Consider the following 19,482-nt stretch of genomic DNA (forward strand, 5'->3'; position numbering starts at 1 on the left):
GCTCAGTTCACTCCCAGCGGGAAAAGCGTACCCCAAAGCAGCAGCGCTATTGGTAAACACAGCCAGAGAAAGGCAAAAACGGCATGATGAGACCTACCTGCGCCAGCCGCAGCAGATCCCAGAAAGCAAAGCTCGTCCTCTTCAACATCCAGGAAATCGGTCCTTAAAACCTCCTCCCCAGGAAGGAGGAGGGACCTGAGGCACCTTTTATGTTCTGCCCTTTGACTGCTCTCAGCTGAGGCTCTTCACACTCTCCTTTAGCATAATTATCTCCTCCTGTTTGAGTTAATTTCTAATTAGAAGAACCCATTTCTTAATATATCAGTTAATTCAGAGCCATGGCACTGGAGCCATTTACCACAGAGTCTAAGGGGATGCAAATACCCCTCCTCGCTGGGGCCGCCCTCACGGCGAAATTGGTGTTTATAAACTCACGTTACCATTAGCAAAACCACCAGTAATTTGCAAACCTTGCCATGTTCCGGGAAAGTTGATATCTTTATTTCTGCAATGCATATATTCCGAGCCCGGCCCAAGTATAGCAGATGCCTTCAATCTATAATAAACTCTTGCCATATAAATCAACAGTTCCTCCTCATTTTAGGCACCTTTCTCTCTTTCAGATAAATATTTTCTCTTGCCGACCTAAGTGTCATGAGCTTCCCCGGTTAAGATGAGTTTGCTAAATCTACTCAGAGGAATCTCTACGTGCTGATATTCCCTCGATGCTGATGGCCTCACGTTTTGACTGTAACCATGGTGCTGCTGGATTTATCATGGCTGCATGGCACAATGTGTATCTCATTATTCTTTTCTGGCAGCTTTGTATAGCTTTTATTTAGCTGTAAAAAAAAAATTTACATTTCTCGAGCATCTGAATTAAAGATAAAATAGAACTATGACATCAAGGGCTGGAGATTTAATGCAAATTTATTTATAAATATAAATCACATTTAGAATGCAAAATTACGCAAATATCTTCTACAAATAGCCCATCTCTTAAAGAAATTATTTCTTTACTTCTTCAAGAATAATGCCCTAATCCATTATCAACATAGCTGCGACGTCAATGGAAACCCGGTAGAAAATCCCAAGTGAAATTTGGGTACCCTGGGTTGCCAATGAGATCGGTTGTGTGACAAGGAGTTTTTTCACTTCTATGTCACTGACTTGAAATTGCTGCAGGTCACCAGCCCGTGGCACTCTCCCTCAGCTGCTCCCAGCCTGGGATGAATTTCTGGTTCCACTGATGTCACTGGTAAACTCTTGGTTGGCTTTACCAGGGCCACGATGTCCATCTGTGCTGAGTGATGTACACGAAATGCAGCCACATCACGAAGTCCGCCTCAGAGCACTGACGTACCCACCTCACACACACAACCCAAGTACCTGGTCCAAATGGTGTGTTATTCAAATGTTCCAGAATAACATTTCTGGGAAAACCCAGCTACTTGCATCTGACTGCAGCACACCCAAGCGTCAGGAATCCAGGTGATTTAGGGCATTTCCGGAGGGTGTAGAATACATTTCTTCAGGTGGGATACAAGCCATGAAGGTTTTCCTGACTGTAAAGCTATTTTGAGCAAATAATTTAACAATAGCTAGTTTGAGTTCAAAATGGTCATAGATTTTGAATAGAAAGTCCTACAGCTGGACTTGATTTTAAAGGTCTTTCCCAACCTAAAAAATTCTATGATGTGAATATGGCTTCATATTGACAGTTTCTGCTATAACCTCAGGCTTTTCCTTGCAGGCTTTTCTGCTGCTTAGTTATTTTAACATTCCCTCCTCTTACACAATATCGTTGCTTTACTTTTGGAGGTGGAATGGGGAGTGGGGAATCAGTGGTTGTTTTCTTGGCTTTCCAATAAAATAATCCATATGAGGTCTCAGTTTTGATCAATAATTGTGGTACTTCTGCTTGGTGGAGGCAGCATCAAAACCATTTCAGAAATCTTCAGGTTTCCCATCCTTCTGCTACGCCGAATTCTCCACTGTGCAGTCCTATTCTCACTGCACTTTATTCAAAAAAAAGGGTGGAGGATTGTTTCCTAAGGGAGAAAAAAAACCCATAAAAATATTAACTGCCAGTGTCCTGCTCACTCTTTAACTCACTTCTATGTGAAGAACAAATACAGCTCTTGAATCAAAAGTAACACGGAAAATTACTTCTCTTTCAGCCAGAAAGCAGTTCTGCAGGGTGTTTGCAGCACTGAACCTGTGTGATCCTCTCCACCCAATTTTCTGTGCCTCTGCTCATTATGCTACAAATAAAAGCATCAGCTGCATTTTGCTATGTCATGCGGAGCACTTGTGGACAAAGTCAGCTATCATCTCAGACTTATTAAAGCACCTGTGGACAAAGCCAGCTATCGTCTCAGACTTATTAAAATAGTTATTTAAGCATTTCATACTAACTGATGTGCAATTTAACTTTGCCTCTCGCCTGCCACACAGCACTGCTTGGCTTTCTGTGCTTACAGTTGGGGTGAATCACAGGACAAAATCCTTCCCGAGCTGCATTTCTCCTGCCTGCAGCTTGCCTGCCAGCTTGCAGGGAGCCCAGGCAGCCAAAGTCTGCCTAGCAAGCACCTCAGGAGTCCTTTGAGTTTCAAAGATGATTTTTAATTATAGATTTGGGCATTCAGCAGCCAACAGGCTGATCTGGACACCCGTACCTCTAAGGACTTGGTTAGACTGAAAAACTCAAGTCCCCCATGGCTGTTATCGCATGTGGTGCTGCTTTAGGGGCACCCCTAGTTGCTCATCAAAATAGTATCTTAATTCTGCAGTCAGTGATAGAATTGGGAGCACAAGGAATACAGGCTCAAGTAAATTTTGCCTTTCAAATTGTAATAAATTACATGCTTTAAATTTGGGGTTTTTTTCATTTCACCTTCTGAGAAACTGCGAAGGGAAAATACTCCAGGATTAGAATAGAAAATATTATTTAAATGATCCTCTGGAATTCAGCAGGTTAGAAACCTTGTCCTGGTATTCTTAACTGTATCACAGAATTGCTTAAAAGAAGCATAATTTTAAGTTAAGTTTCATGGAAAACCCTAAAACACAAGTTAAATGGATCCTCTACTGGATTAATGCTGGATTAAATCTCCAGTTTTATGCATTTAGTCTGTCAGAAGCAAGATACCTTTTCTAGCCAATTACTGCTTCCTCAGCATACTCAGACGGTGCCGTAGTTTTGTGGGCAGAATACGGTCCTGTTCCCCAACACCACATGGATCTTGGTATTTGCAGGGTAGAAACATGTACTGCAAAAAGCAGGAGAGCGATGGCTGTGGAAGTTCAGCATCACATCCTGCTGTCTTGGACCAAAAGCATTCATCAGGGCATCCAAACGATGGAGAAGAAATGAAGAAATTAAAAAGAAGAAAAAAAAGGAAGGTGTATGCATAAGGGACATTGTAATTAAGAGGAGCCAAGTTAGCTGGAGAGCAGTTTAACGAATATAGAAGAGTTTTACATCTCAGGAGGGAGTAATACTCTTACAACCTCAGACAGGGCCTGAGGCCCCAGTCAGCGAGGGGTTCGTGCTCTTCAGTCCCATCACAGACTATTGGATTTAAGCCCGTGGTTAAGTACGTAGCTGAGCAGGGACAGTTTGCGAGATCTCTTCAAAAGCACAACCTTCCATTCTCCCAAACCATATGGATTTGACTTCCCATATGGAGTGACAACATAAAAATATATTCTAAAAATAGCTCTCAAAAAATGCACTGGATGAAGGCTGCTTCCTGTGCTACAATTTGATTAGCCTTGTGTTTTATTTCTTCAGCAGCAATTTCAATTTATCTCTGATTTGGAGCATGAAAAGCTGCTTTTATAGTTGTAAGCAGAGGAGAAAAAGGCATCCGGGAAGCAAATATAGAGAGCTCTTCTGGCTTTATAGTAGCTGCAGGAACAAGCAAAATGATTTTAGAGCAGCAGAAAACAAAGTGATGCTGGGAGATGATCTATCTTTGCAATTTGTATTTAAGTTCCCTGTCAGCCCCTCCGCGAGTGCAGAGCATTACATATTCTGTGCAGATCCAAAGTAACCTAAAGGAGCCAAAAATTGTCAGTGCAGAAATCCCCTCTGCGGAAGGGATCTCTGCCAGCACGGCTCCTGCCCCACTCAACGCGGCGGCCGCACGCGGCTCCCTGACAGCTCCTTCTGTCCACCCCGATGAGAGGAGCTGGAGGAGCCGCTCCCTCAGTGTCTCGGTGTTGATGGATGGTATCAAATGCAAACATTCCCATTTGGGCTCTGCTGTAAAGTGCCTTCTTAGAAATCATGGACTGCTTTTTTATCTCAGGAAAAATACTGGAATTTTAAATTCCTTCACCACTTCAGGTGGGTCAGGGAGCAAACTAAAACCAGGCACCTGGTGGGCTGGTGGTGGCATCTAAGACCTGAAACCACTGGCTTTGGAGGAGGGGAAGGAGGGAAGATCAGCCTTGGTGGGAGCCTCCAACCATCAAACTCTTACTCAAAGACTCAAGAAGATGTATGGCTGAGCTTAACATGAATCCATTTCCCCACCCTGGGGCCAGAAGACTGCTGTGGAACGGCACCACGGCACAAACACTTCAGCGTCCCTCAGGAGCTGCTAGATTTGGATTGGCGAAGGGTTGATGAGCCCTATGTTGTCCATGAGGGGTTTGCGTGCTTGGTTTGAGATTGATCCAACAAGGTGTCTCAAAAAAGATCCTTCCCTTGGGATCCACTATGAAGCTCCTGTGCCTCCAGAAGTTCCCCACAGATGCCTGTTTTTTGCTGCTCCTCCGTTTCAGTTGCTGCCTTCATCTGAAGACCAGGATTTAATACCCACCCCAGTGGCAGTGCAAGCGTGGAAATCTGTCATTTATTTTTCTGGGCTGTACAGTTCTGCCCAAACCATACCCCTCTTCAATACCTGCTTCAATTAGAGGTACCTGCTTCAATTAGAGACATGCATGTCTCATTATTTCTGTCTTTTGCCAAAGAAGCAAACAATTAGATAGCAGATAGACAGATAAGCAAAACCATTCGTCTTTAGCTTTCCAGGATGATGGAGTAAGTCATGTCTTGCTTTTCCAGCATTTCAGTGTTTCCACATCCGCGAGTTTGCTTGGTTTTATGCAAATAAATGTGGATTTCCTGCAGCCTTCTGACATTGCTTTTATAATGCACCCTCTGGGAGAGGTTTCTGTCCAGTTTCTAGGTTAATATTTGTTGCTGCGGTTGCAAAAGTGAAATAAAAATGAGAAAAATTGTGTTTGCCAGAAAACCACACCCCTTTCCTCAGCACCGGAGGGCACAGTGAGCACTGGTGGATGTGGGACAGTGGGGGCAGAGCTGCTCCTGGCTCCTGTCCAGCCCAGAACAAGCAGTAAAGAGTCAACTCTTCTGACAGCTGTTTGCACCAGCCAGGTACAAAAACAAGAAAAAAAGGCAAGACTGATGGCCAGGATCCCTGTTCTGGGCACTGGTCAGGCTCTTGGACACCTGTCTCCAAGCTCCAGCCCCAGCATTTATGGCAGTTCAAAATAAAGTTCATTTGGGGTTTTTATTCTCTCTCTCCAACCTATTAAAGCTTGAAGAATAACTTTTCCAATCTGAGCAAAAGCTCTAGATTTACTCTTAAAAGAGACTTTTATAATATCTAAGAAATATTGAAACCCAAGAAGGGAAAATAAAAGATATCTAGAGTTGGAAGAAGCTGAGCTGTAAAAGCTTTAGAAGAGAAAGGATTAGAAGCCAGCTTTTCTCTGAAGAATTTAGAGAGAGAAAAAAAAAACACTTTGGAAACAATTATTTACAAAGTCTGACTACTGGGCAGCCTTTGCTTTGGTAAGATAAGGGGCAACAAATAACATCCCTAGTCACAAGGATTTAGCCCAATTTACTTCTGTCAGCAAAACTAATTGTACAAAAAATATTTCTTCTAGGAAGAATAGTTTTCTTGCTTCAAATTCATTTTTACATTGCTAATAATTCTCTTAGAAGTAGATTATAAGTATCTCTTAAGCCAGGAGCATGCAGATGGCCATGAGCGCAGCCGGCAGTCTCTTCTCCAGCAAACCCATGATTGAAGCCAAGGAGAATTTCGCCTGAGGAGGTTCCCTGCAGGTGTTTGGTCCGGTGCCTGTGACCTGCACCGTTACAGAAACTGTTAATGATTATTATACACTGCCAGTCTTCAGAAACCTGGCGTAGGTCTGTTCTAACCTTTTTACCTCACCTTACACCTAGAAATGAGAGAGAACTTTTGGGCTTGCATGCCCAGAGAGTAGAAAAGAGTCCACTGCCTGACAGGCTTTATAAAGGCTACAAAGCTTAAAAATTTAAATTTGAATTAAAAATGATCCAAAAATTCTCTGAAACAACTTAAACCTGGCACCTGCTGAGCCAGGTAAGCCCTTTAAGGCAATATAAGTTCAGAAGAATTTAACTTCATTAAAAGGCGATGGATGAGAGATGCAGGTGATCAAAACCAACCCTCTCTGGCTGACGCCAGAAAGTGTGAAGCGTTGGGTGAAGCATTGGAAGAGGCTGCCCAGTGAAGAGGTAGAGTCTCCATCCCTGTAGGTGTTCAAAAATATGTAGCCATAGTACATCAAGACATGGTTTAGTAGATTGGTGGTATTGTTCTCATGGCTGGATTTGGCAATCTTAGAGGTCGTTTCCAACCTAATGCTTCTTTGATTCTATGAACTAAGCCTTTTTGATGTGTTACCAGAACAACCTGAAAAACATTTACTATTCCTTTGTGGAATTACACCAACACTACTTGACAGCAGTGACAAGCCTGATTCTGCCCTTGGCACCTCACTGCACAGTGCAGAAGCATCTGGGCTCCAGCGGGGAATTCACCGGTCTGACCCCAACGAGCCTGTTGATGCCCTCTCCTGTGCTGGGAGGGGCAGAAAGAATTAAAAGTGATTTTAAAGCTAATCAGAATAACATCATGTAAGGCCTGTATGGAACAATAAGAGGTTTTCAGGGAGAGTACTGTCAATATTGCCTGCTCTACAGTGCTTTGCATGGAAAAGCATCAGAAACCAAATGCCTTGGGAAGCAGCTTGGAAAATAAATGCAGTACCTTATTTCACACAGACCATGCTTGCTTATGCAAAGAAAATATTTAGATGGTGAAGACAGAGGATCAGCTTCCAGCTTTGGCTCTTCCAGGCAACTCTCTGATTGATTTCTATGTAATCATTTAACTGAAGGACGGAGACTAGAGGTGCCTATGGACAGTCTGGGCATTCATCTGACAAATTTACAGGTCTAAATCCTGCACCCAGCAAAGGGCAAGTTTTCAAATCAAGACATTCCTTTTTAATTTTTTTTGTTGCAAAGGCTTTGTGTGCAATTCATGCTGAAGAGCTAAGTAAATATTTTCTTGCACTGTGTGGAACATGATGTCAGGTAGTGATGGAAGTGAAATACCAACTTTGTACAACTGTTTGTACCTCAGATAGAATTGACTCATTTTGTAAGATTATAGAAAATGCATTCTGTGATTATGTATGCCCCTAGAGGTCCTGTGGAGGTGAGATTATGCATCTCACGATGTTATTCTACCAGAAAAAAAGTGGAGTAAGTAAATAAAATATCTGCAGGATGTGACTTCATCATGCACTGCTGACATCTGCTGATATGATTTAGAGGATGTTACTATGAATATCATAGTTGCTAATGTAAATGATGAAGAAATCATAGGTTAATCATATAATAATAAATATTAGCATAGGTTTCCCAAGGCCAGAAATGGCTGAAATGGTAATTGGATATATGATTCTACTCTTGAATTATGTGATACTGAGAACACTTTGGTCGCTGCTGCTTTCCTGGAACTGCTCCATTAAAGCCAAGAAGATACACTCACCAATCTCTCTCGCTCCAAGAAATAAAGTCACCTTTTCATAAGGATCATTTTTCTTCCATGGAGGCACCCCTCGATGCTGTACTCTGCAGTGAGTCGCTGTGTTAGAGGGGTGCAGGGAGCCGCACACCCACAGTCCCCATCGCTGGTCTGAGGATGCAGCAACCCAGCTCTGTGTTAGACACCTCAGGGTAAGGTAGAAAAAGAGGAAAAAGCCTCATAACTGTACTGCAGGCACAAAGCCAGCATCTAACCTTGTTCTCAACCACCAGCCACTTCCCTCTTAAACACCAGAATAAAGTGCTCTCAAAACACATTAATGCAATAGCCAATACATTAAATTTGATGAAAGACTGGTCCAAACAATATGGTTTAAATTGACAAAATACTTGAAACTCATGGCACTATTTATGACACCGCTCAATTACCCTGGACACGCAGAAGACACAAAAAAAAGTGTGGCTGCAGCTTTAGTGTAATTCATGTAGGAGTTATGTGGCAACACCTTGTGCTGCAGAAAATCCTCCCAGCCAGCCTGGTGCTGCAGAGCGAACGCTTTCATCCAGAGAGCGACGGGGTTGATAGTCACTTTAAAGCACTAAGTGTCATTCTTTACCTGCTTTCCCCAGCCCTGCACACCCTTCCCTGCGATGAAGCTGCGTGAATCTGTCCCAGAGCAGTCTGCAAGTTGGAAGCTGCTACATGAAAATATTTTAAGTAATAGACGTTGCTGGGTGATTACTGTATGACCTGGGGATTCCTGCCAGCTGCTGCACACAGCGGGCTTTGGAAATGCTGCTAAATCATATTTTTATAGGGAAAAAACCCCACAATCTAATCTTGTGATGCTATATGAATACTGTTGGGCTGTTTTCCTTTAATGCTTCTACCTCCTCGCTGAGGAGAAGCTCATAGCCAAGCAGTCAAGTTCTAGCTCGTGCCTAATGCTGAAATACTCTGTACAGAGAAATCTGGATACACCATGAGTATTTTAGCACGGTTACACAAAAGTCTAAAATTAGGTCATAAATTATGTAACCTTGCAAGGAAACAACAAAATTAATGACTATGCCAAAGCAGAGATAAAAGCTGAGGAAGGAAATAGCATCTTTCTCATTAAATATTAAGGACCAGTTCCTTCAAACATTTCCCAGTGATGAACTCTGTGGGAGTTTGGCATCTGTATTTGTGTGTATTCTATAGAATATGCTTATACATCACATACAAGTGCTGAATGTGATTTATGGAGCACACACACATAGCAAGTATATTTATAATGCATAAATATATTTCGTCAAGAGCAGAGAAGGTGATTAGTGACACTTTCCTAAGAGGTTTAATCAGATATCATGATGCTTTATCTCCAGTGTTGCTCCCAAAGCGTTTTTCATTACAGGGCACCGAGAAAGCGCAGGTAGAAGCATCTCTTTTCACACTTACAGTGGCAGAAGATATCACAGACATAGAGATCAGCTCTGTGCATCCTCGGTGGGATTCAAGAACCCTGTAAAAGAAGAAAGATTACCAGGTTGTAACAATGGATTTGAAAATTCCCTGCAACCTTTGAATCTCTCCCCTAATGCTATCGTGCCCTACTCTTTCTTCCAGCCGCACACAAGACAAATCTGATTTGATCTGTTTAAAATAATGCAAGATGAAGTTCTGCGCACGCTCCCTTCAAAGTTTTAGGCAATTCCCTTGGGACTGATGGCCGGTGATGATGTCCTGAGTATGTTAATGAGACAAAATAAGAATCTCTGATGGTATAAGGCAGATAGCACTCCTGTCCTTGCTGTCGTAAAGCCTCTCTGATAACCATGTCCTTTTTTTTTTTTCAAAGATTTGACTCATTTGTGGATTGACTATATAATCCTAGTGCTGAAGCCTGGGAAAACTGCTGTTGATGCCCTTGGCAAATTCTTATCCTAAAAAAGCATGAAAAAAGAGTAGCAAGTAATTTCAGTTGCATAAAATACATTAAACGCAGCGCACAGGTATGTAAATGGGAAACTCCATGACTGTAATTTGCCCATTTAGAGCCTGATCTAAAGGCTATAAAAGTTAATTTGAAATCTTTTCATTGATTTTAATAGCCTTTAGATCAGGCCCATATTATTCTCTGCATATCATGTTTGTTTCAGTGCAATAGTGTATTTATCTAAAGCATTAATTATGTGGATTGTAACACACACAGATCCACTGCTTATTGTCCAAAGGCAAAGCTTGTGAAATTTATTGACTTTAGCAACACATATAAAATCTAAAAATCAAATGGAAGTCCCAAATAATGATTACACTTTTAAAAAGTGACATAAAAAATGAAGAGGCCTTCTTTTCATTATATACTAATACAATCTAAATGTATTTTAAGCATCATGAAATCCAAATGGAATTTCTCACAATTCCTCATTTCTGACTGCAGCAGTGCAACAAAAAATTACACGTAAATGATTCAAAAACCTCTCAAAGAAACAGCATTTTCTTCTAATTTGAGGAGAAGAAAAAATGTTTCAACCCAAGCTCAGCAAGGGATAACAGTATTACAGTCGCCACACAGAGAATTTAGGCACTCATAATTCTAAATCCTTCTCAAACACTTTATTGCTATAAGGTGGCTGATACCAGCCTCTACACAACAGGACTCCCACAGCATTAACCGTGAGAGACAGGCTTCCAGAAAGAAACTATAGCAAAGTAATTGTAAATCTCTAATGATGCATAAAACCAAGCTGAATTGGTCCTGAATTCTCAGCATAAAAGAAATGAACCATCAGAAGAACCAATTCTGGTGGCAGTATAACATACCCCAGTGTGGAAACTGTTTATGGGGTTTGCTGCAGTGGAAATATTCCTACTAATATGCAAGCAATATGAATTCATTAAAAATGTCCAAATGCTGCAACTTCTCGTGATACCATGTGTGACATTAAAAATAGATCATTAGCCAAAAGAAAACCTCATCTGTACCAAAACAATTCACCGCCTTTCTCAGTCATAAACAGTTGTCCTTACGATGAATTCAGTCAGTTCTGCGTGCTTTGATGCCCATCTTGCATAGCCTTTTGGATGATGCTGTGCTCCACGGCAGGTGCTGCCGCGTGAGGCTGGGCTGTGTTGGAGCTCTGCCCCGCTGAGCCTGCACATCCCCAGGTCCTCAGCTGAACCCAGACTGACATGTGGGCAGGAGAGCAGCCTGAAGCCTCATCCCCAACCCCTGCTTTGCTCAGGAGAGCGGTACAGGACCTCCAGCAGTGGCCTGCAAGGGTACAGAGCCATCGCCATATACCAATGGGACAGGTACATGCCCAAAGCCTCCCATTTTCTTAAAAGATTTAATCCATTCCACCTGGGTAAGCACCCAATAAAATATTTAAATCCATAATCAATGATTACACTTAATTAATTAATGATGCAATCCAGAACTCTAACGACAAACCCAGCTCATCCCAGAAACCTCAATGCACAAACCTGGACCTTCACCCATTAATCCATCACTGTCCGGAGGCAGCTTGCTCTGGCAGCAGATCAGATTGATTGTCTGAGATACCAAATATCCCTTACTCATGCACAAATGAGGCGCAGCACGCACAGAGGCTGTGAACGTTTCCCCTGGCAGCCTTGCCCAGGAGCTTCAGCCTGGCCATAAACAGGATTTCCTTTGAGAAGAGAAGGCGGTCCTACTTTTGTGTCTGGAAGATCCCTGGCTTTTTTTTTTTGCCAAGAGGTATTGCATGGATTGATGCTGTTGCAGCACCAGGGCATCTGTCCTCTGAGAACTGGATTGACGAGGCTGAAACGATTGGGATGGTTTGTTTCATCATTTCACAACTCTAAGAGCGAGGCGTCTGAAAGCTCAGATACATCACTGCACGGTGTCAAAATCAATGAAGGCACAGATTTGAAATCTGCATAAGTGGACAAAAATAAGGGGTATTTGAAATTAATTAAAATTTCTAGCACTACTTAAAAAACAATATTTATCCATAATAAGCATGCATCAAAGTATATCACATTTAGTGCATGGTTTTTAGCGAAGTGGTAGTTTTTAATTCTTCTATGTAGGACTATAAGGCTTTGCAATGACTTTTCATTTTAAAAAAGCACTTTAAACATTTTTTTTACAAAAAGCAAGAAGCAAATGTCACAGACAATAAAATGAAATGCAATGCAAATGACCCATCGGGGCTTTCTGTGCTTGCAGTTGCACCTCTGTGTCACGTACTACCTGCACAGTATTAAACATAAAATAACTATCTGTTGGTGTTACAGCCTTATCTATAGTCCCTGTGGAAATTATGGGAAGCAAAGTTAAACAATTTTGTGACATATTTAAAAAAAAAAGAGTCTGTTCCTTCTGTGGTTAATGCCATTCCTAACAGTGACAGCAGTAGAAAAACTTAGGATAAGGATAAAAGGTGAATAAATTAAATTTATTAAATTAAATAATATTAAATAACCCTCCTTGTACATATATATAACAATAAAGGAGTGGAGAAAGTGATGAAAGAGGGGGAAACTTCTGCAGGCATGAGAGAGAACTGAACTAGCTCACAGTATTACAAACTTTGTTGGTGAGGAGCTGGCACCACGAGCATCTTTTCTGTTTACTTGTGAGTGAGGGCTCTTACCCTGTAAGAAATTTTTATGGCTGTTCATTTTGGAACACAGTCTGAACTACTTGACCCTTTGCCCTGTGGATCTCTCAGCAGTAAGTGCTATCCAGGATTCTCCATCTGACACCTCCATATGCAAAGGTACCTCAATTTTTTCCAATCAAATCAGAACAACTCTAATTAGATTTAAACAAGAAGCTAAAGTGAGATGAATGGTTTATAGGTGCTTCATGCTCCCCTACACTGATTAACAGAGAAAGAATTCATACCTCCACCAAATTCGTTGACAAACCCTGCCATAATTTATTCCTGGTACATGATGATCTGTGAGCACAGAGCGCTCTAGTAGGGACTGAGTTCCAGCTCTCTCTAAATGTATTTTGTGCTGGTTGGCTGCACCCACTGGGTATTTACATTCCACAAATCTTGTCTTCGTATTCAAAGTTTCTCAATTTGGTTCTCATTTTAAATTAAAGTCGCAGCAGTTGTTCTTGCATAGAATGCTATTATTTGCGAATCAGGTTTGCAGTATGGGCAGTGGCATTGGACCGTGCTCTTTCTTGGTGCCCAGAGAACTGCTCTGTTGAGCTTCATTTTTCCTTTTGTTTTCCTAGATGTTGTCCCGAGTACTGCTTTGCTCTGCAAGTGAGCAGCAAATGAAATTGTCTTTTGCATAAGAATGGAGTTTCACCTTAGCCATGCATTTGCCACTTCAAAATCAGGTTCTTTACCCCTAAAGAGGATCCAGAAGATGCCTGCTTACTTCTAAAGCAGAGCATTACAAGAAGACAGCACATCAAGGTCTACTCCAGGGATTACGTCTCTGCTCTGGTCAGCAGCAAGCCCCGTCCACTGTGGACCAGCCTGGAGCCATTCAAAGACAGGCTCCAACTTTTGGAGATTGCAATGACTGAGCTTATTTTAAAGGAATTTACTTTTTAGAATAAAGCAGTTCAGGTTAGGATGTGAAGCAGCAGCAGGCGAGAGATGTCGACAGGCTTTAATTTGATTCACTGATTACTTTGCAGTTCAAATTTTGCAAGGGGGATCCAGCCCTTGAGATTAATATCCCCGTGCTGCAAAACCAGAAATCAATAAATCTATTCAGAAAAACATAATTTCATTTTGCTTCTTAACTAGAAATTGAGATAGACACATTTCTCCCTCCCCACTCCTCCCTGACTCAAATATATCCTGTGTTACATAAGTAACTGTTTTGAACCCACTCTAGGACCCAGTCAGAGACTTGACTCCAATAACACATTTTCAGTAAAACAAAGCAAAACAGTTTTATGTCCCTGCTGGGTTTGTATATACACTCTTAAATGAGCAGATTCTCTCATTATTCGCCCTGATCTGGTCATTGTATGCTTAGTCACAGCTGTCACAACAGGTGCCCGAGCGTCCTCCCTCCTCTCGGCGCTGTGTTTTCTCTCTAGAGTTTGCCATCAAATTCCTTTACTGTCTTTCTCTGGTGGCTTTGCTGTTCCCTCTCTGGCTTTTCCCAGATTCAACTTCATAATTACTTCTGAAATCACCTGGGGCTGAACGAATCACCCTTCATCTTACACGTCATTACACACAGTTCTTATTTACAAGCTGGTGTTCTTCATCGTATCACATGAAACCAGTTTATCAGTGGCTTTGGCCATGCTTTTCTTGCCTGGGCCTTTTTCTGTCTTTCTTGATACTTCCAGTGGCCACTTCTCCTAGCTGCAATGCTCAGCGGTAGGTTGTAGAATACGCTTTGGGACCATGCAGCAGTTAGAAGCTGATTCCTCCACTGGAGCGGATTGACTCCCCCTATGACAAACGACAGCAGGAGTCTCTAGTGAGTTGAGGATTTCCAGATGGAGTCTTGCCCAACATTATATTTAGCATGAAAATTCCTTGAAATTAACATTTATGCCCCAAGATATAATTTCTTCGGTTTTGTTTCTCTCCAATGTCCTTCAGCAGTGGTTTGGGGTTCCCAAAATTGAGTGGAGGACGGCTCCCCTCCCGTCCCACGCCTTTTGCTGCAGATTCATGAACTGTATTTTCTCCCTGAGCTTAGCACTCATTGGGGATAGTTTACTGCTGAACATCCTGTGTGTTCTTAATTTATCAGCACTCTGCTACTGTGCACTAACGAAGTTTATCTGATACAACAGCATATCAAACATTTTTAGTTCTGTAACAAATGTTTTCTTAGCTGGAAGCAAGCCTCTTATATTAAAGTGCCTACAAATAAAGAGATAATTTTATATGATTTTTCTTTTTTGCTGTTGTCTTCAAGGAATACAGCGTAGGTTGAGGGCGAAATATGCACAATTCAACCTGTTTTGTAGACTTCGGAATTTAGGGCCTGATTTCCAAAGTGCTATAATCCATCAGTCCCACTGAATTGCAAAGGCTGGGGAGGGAGAAACTAGATTGAAAGCCACCTATGTAACCTATATCAGTCCCCTGAAGCACTGAAAAGATTGGGCCAAAACATTAAGGCAAACGCTTTCTATAATTTTACTTCAATAAAATTACACAGAAGCAAGGGAAATACCAGCTTTTGATTCACAGGGCAAATAGATTCAGCACAGTACTAATACCATTTAGTTTATTTTCTCTCTAAAACCCCATAGTTAGTGATTAAGACATGCATTTATACCTCAGGTTTCATCCATTTGGGATCAAAATCTTTTCTGCCTGGTGTACCTTTGCAGTACTGCCTTCTCTGTCCTAAAGCACTCTATAACATCCCTACGGCAATCACAATTCCTTGCAGCTGACAACAAAGTATTACAAAAATCTTTAATTTATTGCCACTATTTTTAGTGCAATTCATTAGCTGACAACCAGAAGCAGAGGCAGTGCCATATATTTACCCAGACTTCTGCTGGTCACCTACAATTTAAAGAATTCATCCTCTGTATTATTAGATGTTACAGCTCTTTGGACGTATTAATTAACATGTTGAGCTAAATTGACTTAAATTCTCACTGTCTTAAAATTGAATAGAGAATTCATTCCTCTGTTTCTTATTCTCCCTCTTTTCCCAGATTACTTTAAAAGTAAAGTAATTATTGCTGGGGTGTGTGGCTTGACCCTTCTCAGGATTGGAAACCTCCCAGGCTTGCAGTAGATCACTGACTGAGCTGGAATGAGAGCAGCTCATCTGCTCTGCTGCGGTGCAACTCTGCCTGAATGTAGGTACATACGGATCTTAAAGAAAACATAAATCTACAATAGATATGAGGAAATTAATAGAGGTGAACAGTGGGGAACAAACCAGAACGGAAAGCCAGTGTACTGCAAAACCAGCAGAGCAAAGAATGTCAAGGAATCTACCTTAGCCATAGTTTTTCTTCTCTTGACCTTGTTCTAATTGCTTTAATTTACAGCTTTACTTAGCTTGCTTTCACCAAAAATCATTGGCCAGAATAAAAGAACCCTCAAGTGCTGTCTGCTGAGCTGCAGCTGACTGGCAGGCATCAATTCTGCAAAGGTAACCGATGCAATCACTCCCATGGGGTAAAAAGCAGGATTTTGGAACCGCCCCTCAGTTTTACACGGCATTTCTATCGCTGTGAAAGCTCCCTGTTCCATATTATTAACCTCTTTCTATTCAAGGATCCAGAAAAGGTGGCTGTGTCAGCTACCCAACCCGAAGTTCAAGACCTTTATGGATGAGGCAACATTTTAGAGCATAATAACTACACAAAATCCTTATCAAAGGTTGTCAGAGAGTTGAAATTACCAGTGGTTATCAGTCAATAATTGTTGGAGTAACTGATGGGTAAGCGGCAACCCTTCACATGCAATTCTTCTGTGGGAATGGGAGAAGCAGCTGGAAGGAATTCATAACAAGAACATCACTGAGCTCAGAGAAATGTGATGTATAAACAGATTATTATTTCCCGTGGATATTGATGATAAATGAACTGGATTTGGTATGTCTAGGAAACATCTCCACACTCTAAGCCGTCTGAACTCCCTGTGGCTCAAGGTATAAACCTCTCCTGTAACTTACAAGAAGTCAGGGTAAAGAAAGAACTAAATATCTGGGTCACTAGAAATAAAAAGGTTGCATATTTTTCTTGCATACTTTTCATTTAATTATTCTTTCCTGCAGGTTTTCAGTGTAATGTCTCATTGATTATTGCAAGGACTGCTTTATAAGGTAAATTAATTCATATAAGAGAAACGGTAAGAAGTTCTAAGTAGCCAGATTAATAAATAAAATGCAAAATGCATTGGTTACTCAGCCCCAGGGGATTCCCATCTCTGTAAGTCAGCCACTCAGTGAGCACTATCAATACCTGCACTCCTTTCCTCACCTTTACCTGTACCTACAGCTTTTATAAGATATTAAAAATCTCCACAGGAAAACAAAAATAACCAAAACTCTGTTCCTCTGTTGAAAATTATATTACCTATAACAAGATGATAGCCAATCACATGAGAAAACATAGGCAAAATATGGCTTTTCCATTTAATTTGGACAAAATTACTACTTAGTGCATGGTCACTGAGTTCAGTGTAATAACAGCATTTCTAAAAGGAAAACAAAGCAGGAAGAGGAGAACACCTACATTTATGGTTAAAAGAGAAAATGTTGGTGATTGTAGGAGCTTTTCACAGAGCTTCCAAAAACGTTAAATTCTAATGAAAAAGACATTGAAAAAAAAGAAAGTGCTTGGTGCAAAGAAGGATAGAAAAGGAGCCACCTTCCTCCTAGGTACCTCTCTATTTCTTCTTTAGCTTAACTGATATCTGGTGTGTGTTTCATTCTGAGGGTGGGGAGGCCCTGGCCCAGGGTGCCCAGAGCAGTGGTGGCTGCCCCATCCCTGGAGGGGTTCCAGGCCAGGTTGGATGGGGCTTGGAGCCCCTGATCCAGTGGGAGGTGTCCCTGCCCATGGCAGGGGTGGAACTGGATGGGCTTTGAGGTCCCTTCCAACCCAAACCATTCCATGATTCTCTATACCAATATATTTACGCGGAATACGGTTTCCCAAGACAGTCAGCAAAGACTAAGTTTGCAGCTGGCTTCCAAGAATTACACACAGGGGAAAACTAAACTTAAAGAAACAATATAATTCCCCATGACCTTACCTTGAGAGTAGTCACGTTGCTCACTAGCTAGGATCGCAAAAGCTTTGGCACCACTAAAAATATTTGGCAGCGTTTATGAAGATCCCAAGCTCCCTGCAGTGTTATGCTCTATGAACCCAGAGCAAATTTTGCCTCGTATTTTCACTGTACATGAAGATACACAATATACGAGTATCTTAGCTCCTTTGATAGTTTTTAAGACTGAGAAGGGTTCCCATAACACAGTGAGGATATTTATTTCCATCAGTCTCATTTTGTCCCTGTAAGCTATGCCTTTTGCTGTCTACAGCCTCAGAAACTGCCTTTTAGATGCTTGCCAGAAACATGCCATGAACATCCAGGCAAGGAAAGGTAAAAAAGCACCTTGGTTTGCAAAGATATATTTTATCCAGTCATACCACAGAGAAAGAGGAAAAAAAATAATACCTTTATACAGGAAAATATTCATAGAAGTCACAGTCTAAGCAGGGGGAAATGCTAAATTCAAGAAATAAATCAGTCATTTATAATATGCACTCAGATCTAGCCCAAAATGTGCTATTAACTCGTTTTATGCTGAAAACCTCTAGGGACAAGAGCCACATCTTCCACTGTGGGGTCTCACAGTCGAATTTAAAGCACATTAATGGTACTCACCAAGCACTTGCGCTGTAAGATGGCCTTACTGAGCAAAGACTGAGCCCTGAGCGTAACTTCCACTTACGTGAGGTCCTTCTTACAATAATGAACAGTTATCAGGCTGTGTAAAAGCTGAATTAGAAACCCCGATTTGAAATATGGTATTTAGAAAGCAGCATGGAGTCCTTTCCCTCCCTGGAGATCCCTGGTTTCCCAAACAAATGGATGGATTATAACAAGCTATTGTGTATTATTTTCAGTTTGCCAATGACCTAGTTCCCGTGCTGTCTGCAATACTGAAATGGGAAATGAAAGCTTGGGGGTAGATCTTCAGCTGGAGTAACTCAGCCCTGCTCGCTGTCAGTGCACAGCAGGCAGAGAGCATCACCCAGAGAACACACACAACTCAGGAAGGTTCATTTCTTGGCTTGAATAAAATGAGAAAGAAAGACGCCTTTCCATCATCAACAAACAGGTGAGTGGGAACAGATTTACAAACTTGGATTTGGGGGTGAATTCAAGAACAGATATTTGCTTGTTTGACAGCTCACAAAGTTGGGGTGCGTTTCTGAGGAGCTTGCATAGACTTTAATTTTTGACCTCAGACTGATTACATGATGAAGTTCAAATGGCCGTTGACGTAGGGCTTTTTATCCCAGGCTTGTTTGTTTAGTATAATCATTATAAGCATGCGGTGAGAACGTTCACAGAAAGAGTTGCATTCTGCCTTATTACTATCTTGGTTAAATGTTTTTTTTTTCTTAAAATAGTGTATATTGCAAACTGATGCTCCTTGCAATGCCTTACAAATAATGCATTTAGACATCATTTAAATAATTCATTATAATTTATAGGTTAGTTATTTTATTTTGGTGTCAATCACAATTGGAAGCTGTATGAAAGAGCTTGGATTAGGAGACAGAGTTTTTTTCATGTTAAGCTTTAATGAACTAATGACGGTATTATAAGAGCTATCACAGAAGAACTGCCATCTAATAGTAAACTTGTTCCTGTTGATTTAAATGATCCGCTTTGTGCTTGTTTGGAAAAAGTTAATAATTACCGTATAGTTAAACTCAGGTTAATAGGTGAGTCTGTGCTGGATAAAATCTGTGACACGGAGCTGCAGCTCTACCAAATCAGTGAGGAGTGGAAACTGAGATCTCAGCTTTTTTTTATTGCAGCATGCAACACCCTTCTGAAGAGGTGTTTGATGTTTTGTCCAGATAACTAACATAAGATTGGCGGGGTGAAGGTGACCCCCCGAGCCCTGGCCCAGCACAGCCACAGAG

At 41.4% G+C, this 19,482-nt stretch overlaps 1 long non-coding RNA gene across 9 annotated transcripts in view; it reads right to left on the minus strand.

The window, feature by feature from the left end:
* Positions 1-912: 912 nt before the first annotated feature.
* LOC128853213 (uncharacterized) overlaps positions 913-19,482 on the minus strand; it is an 88,971-nt gene continuing 70,401 nt past the window's right edge. For 4 of the 9 annotated variants that reach the window (XR_008451534.1, XR_008451530.1, XR_008451535.1 and 1 more), the window contains exons 5-8: positions 14,081-14,287; positions 9,312-9,375; positions 3,152-8,056; positions 913-2,051 (exon numbers count right to left, since the gene is read on the minus strand). This is a non-coding gene — a long non-coding RNA (uncharacterized LOC128853213). Of the gene's footprint in view, positions 2,052-3,151; positions 8,057-9,311; positions 9,376-14,022; positions 14,288-19,482 lie in introns of all 9 variants that reach the window. The other 5 variants (XR_008451536.1, XR_008451532.1, XR_008451533.1 and 2 more) reach the window with 4 other exon arrangements.

This window comes from Cuculus canorus, chromosome 10 (assembly GCF_017976375.1).
Source record: "Cuculus canorus isolate bCucCan1 chromosome 10, bCucCan1.pri, whole genome shotgun sequence".
In the NCBI taxonomy this organism is placed as follows: domain Eukaryota; kingdom Metazoa; phylum Chordata; class Aves; order Cuculiformes; family Cuculidae; genus Cuculus; species Cuculus canorus.